This window comes from Electrophorus electricus, chromosome 26 (genome assembly GCF_041902795.1).
Source record: "Electrophorus electricus isolate QZ-2024a chromosome 26, ASM4190279v1, whole genome shotgun sequence".
NCBI classification, from domain to species: Eukaryota; Metazoa; Chordata; class Actinopteri; order Gymnotiformes; family Gymnotidae; genus Electrophorus; species Electrophorus electricus.
Window position 1 is genome coordinate 8,633,202 of NC_137522.1, and position 7,644 is coordinate 8,640,845.

Here is a 7,644-nt window from a genome sequence, read left to right on the forward strand (position 1 = left end):
ACTGCAATTACAAACTAGACCATGAAACTCTGGCAAAGCCATGACCTCTGAACCTGAGAGTGGGCAGTGGAGTGGCAGAGACAAAACCAACGAGCGAGAAAGAGAAGGATTGGGAGACAACAGAAAAGACAACAGTCTCCTCTCTCCCCTGTAGATGGAGTGGTGGCTCAACAGGGAATGTGGGTGTCAGAGTGGGAATGGAGCATCATCCATTTGTCCTCTCTTTCTTCTCAACCCCCCCCCCCCCTTCACGCCTCTGTCCTGTTCTGTGTCACTCTCCCAGAAGTCTGGAAAAAGGCAAATAAACAGAAGTGACTGTTTACTTCTGCCAGTGAAATGGTGGCGTGCTTCATTAACCTTGCATTACCTTGCCCTGGGTTCCTCAGATAGACATATTTATTACAGCTATATATCTCCTGCTAGTTTTATCTTTCTGATTCAATGCTTATCCTTAAAGCAGAAAGCCACCCCCACCATACACACACACACACACACACACAGACTCTCTCCCTGTTTTTATTATGATGGTTTATCACTATAGATAATTGCTGCTAAGCTTATACCAAAAAAACAAAACTCATTAACCAAAAGGACGTCTTGTAACTTTTTCGAGTGAAAGCTCAATTTTTGTTGCATTCTTCTTAAAGAACACTCACAAAATATTTCCCAAATGTTTAAAGTTTCCTATTATGGGGACTAATGTTTAACTCTCTTTTATAACCTCACCAATACACACACTCACACACACTCACACACACACACAAGATAGAGTGCGATGAAAAAGCTTCGGCTGTCACTGAATTTTTAATGGTTCTTCCTAATGGTAGCGTCTGGAGCACTTTTTCACGGATCTGTGGGGTTTTTGCCCTCTGTGGGAACTTGCTTCATCTCTCCACATGTGTTCTGACATTCACAATGACTTTTAACTCGTTATAGTAAATTCTATAGTCCCTACTTTCTCCATGACATGCAGTGTCATGCATGTTCTACCGCCTTATAAAGTCAACATGAAAAACCCTGCACCTCATCAACGAGCTTGTTTTCTTCATGTTATTTTATTATTTTATTGTTATTTCATGTTATCTTCATGTTATTTTATTAATATGTTATTAGCAGATATTCACATTTTCCCCATCTACCTTTGTTAGATGCCTTGTTATTTTAATCCTTCCCAAAAATGTCTATATTTTAAATACAAATAAAAATATTTTCTCATTTAATTATACTCCCGTAACTGATCTATTATCACTGTATATCTGTTTGTCTTTGCTTTCCTGAAGAAGTTTTTTTTTTCTTAATTTCATGGCACATTCTTCATTTCAAACCTTATTTACCTATGGTCAACATATAACATATATTACTAACCCATTAAATTCTTCCAGTACCAATCTAGCGATCATCTGCATGCACCTACACGCACAATCTCCTCAAAACACACACGCATTCACACACCTTCCTTCTGCTGAGCACACAGGAGGTGAAAGAGAGCATTGATTTCTACACTTTCGTCTGCAAAAATCCGTTTTCTCGCTGGAAACCAAGTCTGAATTATTTATCCTGCTCATTCAATTTTTATTGCAGTCTCCTGGTGGAAAAATAAGGCTTCCTCAGTCAAACCCGGAGCAGTCCTTGGTCTTTTCCGCCCTTGTATTTCCGTCCTAACGGGTCTGAATAGGGGGTAGTGTATCTAGAGAGGAGGAAAACAAAGAGTGACAGAGGGAAAAAGATGGAAGAGAGGAAAAGGGAGAATTAGATCATGTAATGTGTGCTTCTCTGATGGCGGGAACTGTAACTAACTGTATTATGCACTGGCCATCTGTGCCACTTCTCCGTGCCCTGTGTTGCGCTTCATGCTGGAGCCTCTGTCCAGGGCTGGAGGACAGGACATTCTCAGCAACAATCTGGGCTTTGTTTGCGGGGGATAAAATGAGGATGCAAGAAAAAAAAAGAAAAAAAAAGAAAAAAGATGTCAGGTGCTTGGACAGAAAAAAACAGAGTGGGCGGCTGGAGAAGGGGAGAGAGAGAGAGAGAGAGAGAGAGAGAGAGAGAGAGAGAGAGAGAGAGAGAGAGAGAGAGAGAGCGAGCACAGATAGCTTGAGTGCCCACTTCAGTGCAATAGCCAATGCCCCAAGTCTTCTCTAGCCAAACCCTGCAGACAGTATTTGGGGGTGCCAAATGATGAACACGCTATGCCAGGGAGCCTGCTCAAACCCTCACAGCTGCCAGTCCCGGATGGTCCAGTCAGGTGTGCACAGCAGAGAAGGGGGGAGAGAGAGAGAGAGAGAGAGAGAGAGAGAGAGAGAGAGAGAGAGAGAGAGAGAGAGAGAGGTGAGGCAAAGTCTAGGGCTATGACCAAAGATAGCAGCAGGCTCTCTAGGTAAGAGATGAAATATTTGTAATTCCACTGGCTGCAGACCCACACTCCATTCGTATGGAAACGAGTTTGTTTTTGCTCTGCAAAAGTAGAAACGGAGGGAGAGAAAGAAGCACTATAAAGAGGAAGAGAAAAAAAAAAGTGAGCGTGAGGGAGAGATTGAGACAGTAGAAGAGAGACAGGAAAAGAGTGAGAGGAAGAGAGGGAGAGAGAGAGAGATGGGGAGAAACAGAGAGATGGGGAGAGAGGTAGAGAGTCAGGGAGAGGGCTTTTCACACAGTCCATCAGAGTCAGACTGCAGCTCAACCTGGAACCTCACACTCGTTAGCAGCTGTTCGGCTGCGCCCGCGTTCCCCTGCAGCCCGTTTCCAGCCTGCTGCACATCTTCCTCACACAGCCCTCACCGGCCAGCACGCTGCCAGCTGCTCCCCACCGGTGACATGGGCATCGACTCCGCCAACTCCATGCCCACTGTCGTTCCATGCCATCTATGGCCATGCCTGCACCACGATGCACCAGTACTGCCCCCATCGCAGCCAAAATGTTAGGAGCGCTCAGACTACCAGAGTAGCGAACTAAGGCATTGCCGTGTACTCGAGGATCAGATGATCCGGTCACCTTCTGAGCATGGACAATGGCCACAGTGCTGTTTCTGCAACAGTGGTAGTTTAATATTCTTGGGATTAATGACTGAGCTCTATACGGTATCTTCTGAAGAGGTGAGAGCTTTTTCACTTACACGAAGACAAAGGTCCTTCCCATTCCTCCCTGGAAAAGAAAGATAATCCCTTTTAAACTCTTATTGCCCATTGCCATGGAGACCGATCAATCAATGGATTGATTGGTAGGGCACTTCAGACCACACAGCCCATTGCAACACTACCTCAGATTAAACAATTCTGTATCCTATTGGAGAATGCATTTGACAAGGTTCTGCAATTTTATTTCCCTCAATTTTCATAAACACTATAGACCATGACCTCCATGATCAACTGAACGGGTGGGGCTCTGAGAAAGGTTGCCCTTCTTTTGGTTGTAGCTAATTCTAAAGAATCGACTCAGTCTGTCATGCTCTGCCTTTGGCAAAACATGCTTTGGTTTCAAATTGCCTCCCTTTAAAAGTCTATGTTATGTTTCCTCAAGCTTGCAGTACATTTTCTATAGATGATATAGGTTCACTACATAGGCAATGTGTTTATTTCAAATAGGTGTCACCATAGGCAAGCAATATTTTTAGTTGATCATCCAGTCAATAGTGAACAATCAATGGTGACCTATGTGCAACAGTCAAACTCACTTGAGTTCTGGAATCAATACGTGGAAGAACATGTCGGATTTCTGTATGTCAGAATCCCAGCTTGCACGTAGAATTGCACTGGACTATCCTGGCCATTCACCTTCGTCAAAACGCTTTTGTATGCAGGCAGCGTTTGTGACACGCATGGAGTAAGCAGCACATCTTGTGTGTCTGTGTGCGCGCGCGCGTGTGTGTGTGTGCGTGCGAGCTGTCCACCCACTCGACGGCCACACTCCCTCGGAAAAGCTGGGAGCTCATTGGTATTCGGGTGGAATTCACTGGCAGTGCAGGCAGCCCCAGCACTGCAGCCACTCCAACTGAGCACAGTCACATGGGCCAACTGGCTTTAGGCGGAGTGTGTGCGTGCGTGTGTGTGTGTGTGTGTGGGTGTGAGTGCGGTGGGGAGGGGGGGGGGTTTGGCAGGCAGGAAGATGGGGGAGGGAGGTAAAGCGAGAGGTGGGGGGAGGCGATGCGATGCAGAGAGAGGAGAAGGAGAGCAAGGGGTCGGAGTCAATAAATGGGGGTTGAGGAAAAACAAAGATAAATAGGGAGAGGAGGGGAATGGTGGAGAGAGGGAGGGAGGGAGGGAGGGAGGAAGGGAGAGAATGAAAGCGAGATGGAGTAGGAAAGAGAGGGGGAGATGGGAAATGAAATGGAACCCTGTGCTTGGCCCTCTGAGATGGGTGGAGGAGAGATGTTGGATTTAATGTGGCACATGCTAACCTTACACTTCTGCATCATTAGGAGCCCCCCCCTGCTTTAAGAGAGAGATGTGTAGCCTGTATTGCAATAGCACCAGATTTATCCCTAAGCAAGACCTGGAAAAGTCATTGGAGATCTGTTTGATGGAGAACAGTAGCTAGAGGAGTGGGCTGTTGGCTTTTCACGCTTCTTCTCTCTCTTTCTCTACTCCGCCGCCCCCCCCCCCAATCCCCCCTTCTCAGTGGCCCCCTGTTCACCCTCACTGCTCCATCCCACCCTCGGCATTCCTTAGCCTGAAGTGTTCCTGTATCTCAGGTGGCGTGTGCTCCTTTTACCCACCACCACCGGCTCTCTCTCTCCCCCCCCCCCCCCCCCCACTCGGATGCCCTCTCGTGATCCGTCTGTGGCCATCGCGGCCGGGTCTCCGCCCCCCTTCTCTCCGATCTGCTTCTCTTCTCCTCCTTTTCTTTTTTATCTGGGCACGCATTCCTTTCCACCCACACTCGACATACTCACTAAATCGTTCCAAGTGTCTGGACCCAGACACACGCATACGCACACATGCACATGCGCGCACAGCAGAAGAGAGGGGAAATTCAGGCGAAGACAATGAGGGTTTGGGTAAGACCCCTCCGTTCACTCACCCGCTTCTACTCCAAAGAATCTCTTCAGGCTCAGCTAACGCAAGCCCCAAAGTAGGTGACCAGCATGGATGCCTGTATGACCTTTTCCACAGCTCCTGCTCCCGTCACCGGGTGATCACGGCAGTAAGTCACGCTTAAGAGCTTCAACTCATCTTCAGGGAGAACAACTTCTGATATTATGTTAAAGCCTGTTTTCAGTCAGGAATCTTTTTACTTGAGGGTGGGCAAGTTGACAGTTGCACACGGTGCCTTTCTCTAAGGTTGCATCTTTATTGCTCACCCCCCCCCCCCCCCCCAAAAGGATTCTTTTGTTCCTTATCTTTCATTTATTTCATCAATAATTGAGGTGATGAAGCTGACGTGAATAATTCAGGCCCTAGCGCGGGCCACGAGTGTGCTGAGCTCATTTTACAAGTCGCAAGACCCTTTGGAACGGACTTTAAGTCGAGGCGCGGGGTTCGCTAATCCGCCTTAGTTGCTCAGTTTTAGTAGGCTCATTTCCTCCAATGTTCCCATACACAAATTCATTTCCCGTCACCGAGAGAACATACACGCTGGACATCAGCCCGGCAGCATGAAGGAACAGCACAGAAGAAGGCGGGGTAAACGCCACTGGGTGAGGGGGGTTTCACTTGTTGTCCACCGTACAACAAGCAGTGCCGTACCGAGTAATCCCGGCTATTCCGTGCGCGAAGTGTCGATACCCTCGACTCGGACAACCTGCATCCTTGTCTTCATTCTTGCAACTTTTTGTTCCTGTTAAAAATGGTGTCATCCTCTGAGTCACGCGCTAATATCGTCACGTCTCCTCACGTCTCGGAGATTTGAGTCATTTCGCTCATTTTTGGGAGGACAGAACGAGATGTCCCAATATAGTGCAGTGTTCTGGTTTTATGTGCGCTGAGATTTTGAAGTTCTGAGTATTTGTTCTGTGCCCGTCACATATTTAATTATTCAGCCCGAGCCCGGGCTAGTTTTGCACTGAAACGCTGAAAAGTTGATAACCGTCATTAAAAGGCTTGATCTTGCGGACAAGGTTGGTCAGGCAGCACTCATGCTTGCCATGAAAGTGACACCCGTTTGGGAACCGTGTACTAGTGGCCAGCATCTTATTCAGCGGAAAATGCCGTATGTCCCGCTGTATTCTGTCAAAGCGTAGTAACAGTACAGTAAACCCACCCTAAACCGAGGCCTGCACCTTTGGCTAAGGAAGCCGCCCTTTCAAGGCTTCCTTGGCCTCGGTTTTGTCACTTCACTCCCTCCCCATCGCTTCGTCAGCGTGTTTACGTTGGCATCATGTCGGTATTTGCCGCACTCCTGCCCTCGGGAGCATGTCTGTTTACGTTTCACACCAAAGTCCCTTTTGACCCGCTCCAAAGGACCTCCAAAACATCAGCAGACATATACAGAGAGAGGCCTGCCCACTGCCAGCTAATCAGCACGGGGCGTTTGTTTGGTAAACACAGCGGTTCCCTGGCGCGACCCACTTACAGTGTGACCTGTACCCCAGTGCATTGTGGGAAAGAGGTGGCAGGGTTATCTGGTGAAAAATAGTTGCGGTCACAGGACGCTTGAAAATGTGCTGATCTAGCCATCGCCAATTTGCTCTGTAATTATACAAGGTTAGTTCTGTGGACCAGTGTAAGACCAGATGGTTTCTGAGGTGGGTACAGTTCACTGAATTACACTGACTAATTGAATCTGAATTAAATTTGACTTGAATTAACTTATCAAACAAAAGTCTTCATTCTTATTATCTTACATCATTTTAGCATAATATTTTAATAAATATCAAAATTATACTTTGAGACTCTTTATGCATATTAAAAAAAAGGTTCCCATGAACTTAGATACACTAACAATAGGCTATAGCATGAGCCATCTTTAGCCTATCAAAACCTACAACAGGAAGCAGAGAAATCTCGGAAAAGTGCAGCTCTTTTCAAGCACATGTCAAAGGGGCGTTTAAAAGGGCTGCGGTTCCTGTGTGTTCGCTCACCTCTCTGCGCCTGACTGCTCGCCTCTGCGTTCAGCCCACCAAATCCCACAAAGCAGCACTCTGAGAACTGGGCCAGCGCATGGCTTGCTCTTTCAGAAGGCTGAAGAGTGCGCTTATCCAAGGCAGGCAACAGCCCACAGTGTGAAGGTCAGCCCCGAACACTCGTGCACTGTGTGGTCAGCGCAAATGCTTTCAGTCAGCGTTCCCTGCAAAAGGCTTCTGCTTCTGGTCTGGGGGACAGCACCCGTTTTTGCATAATCAGGTTTGCGTTTTCTTTCTGTCCAAGAGATTTTCTCAGCTGGCCTTTTACACACTCAGTGGGCTGATGTGTCAGAGAATTATTGGCCTAGACCTTGGAGATGCATGCACATGCACACACACACAAAAGGTTAAACAGGAAGTAGCATCCAGCCACAGTGCTAGTTCTTTGTTCTAGAGCACGCTAAAAATAGAAGCAGGTCAGGAAACTACGGAGAGATTTAACACACGCCTGTACTTTCTCTGCCCAGAGCCTGGCGGACGGAGGCAGTACCCTTACGCTGGCGCTACGTCACACTTCTCTCTGGCAAGCCCGTTTATGCTCACCACAAATCGCTTTAGCTGCCCTGCAGGTGCTCTCTGTTTGCTG

The 7,644-nt window shown here is 47.4% G+C and overlaps 1 long non-coding RNA gene across 2 annotated transcripts; it reads right to left on the reverse strand.

Annotated features, from left to right (window-relative positions):
• Positions 1 to 797: 797 nt before the first annotated feature.
• On the reverse strand, positions 798 to 7,325 carry LOC145653918 (uncharacterized). 2 transcript variants are annotated; one of them, XR_014120168.1, is made up of 4 exons: positions 3,672 to 3,847; positions 3,114 to 3,142; positions 1,798 to 1,906; positions 798 to 1,687 (listed from the first exon to the last, which is right to left on the reverse strand). It is a non-coding gene; the product is annotated as an uncharacterized LOC145653918 (long non-coding RNA). The 2 variants fall into 2 exon arrangements; XR_014120169.1 differs by lacking the exons at positions 3,114 to 3,142; positions 3,672 to 3,847 and adding an exon at positions 7,017 to 7,325.
• Between the last annotated feature and the right edge of the window lie 319 nt (positions 7,326 to 7,644).